Here is a 331-nt window from a genome sequence, read left to right on the forward strand (position 1 = left end):
TCTCTTTAGCGAAGAACTTGTATGAACAGTATTGTCACACTTTTTCTCTCAATTCGAATTCTTGAATGCGTTCTAGATTTCCGGGTTTCTATACACTTTGTGATTCAGAAACTCTTCATTGTTACAATCCATACCACCACCTAAACATCTATCTCCATCAAACCATTGTTTCATCATTCAATCTTCTCATATCATCACTCACGTTCATCGCCCATCATCATCAACAAACTCACGTCGCCTATCACCTATCTTCAGCCTTCATCGGAGTTCTATCCTAGGGAGATCATATTAGGTCCCAAATGGGATAATAACCCTAAACCATTCCGTTGAG

The sequence above is a fragment of the Capsella rubella genome, unplaced genomic scaffold, assembly GCF_000375325.1.
Source record: "Capsella rubella cultivar Monte Gargano unplaced genomic scaffold, Caprub1_0 scaffold_114, whole genome shotgun sequence".
Classification (NCBI taxonomy): domain Eukaryota; kingdom Viridiplantae; phylum Streptophyta; class Magnoliopsida; order Brassicales; family Brassicaceae; genus Capsella; species Capsella rubella.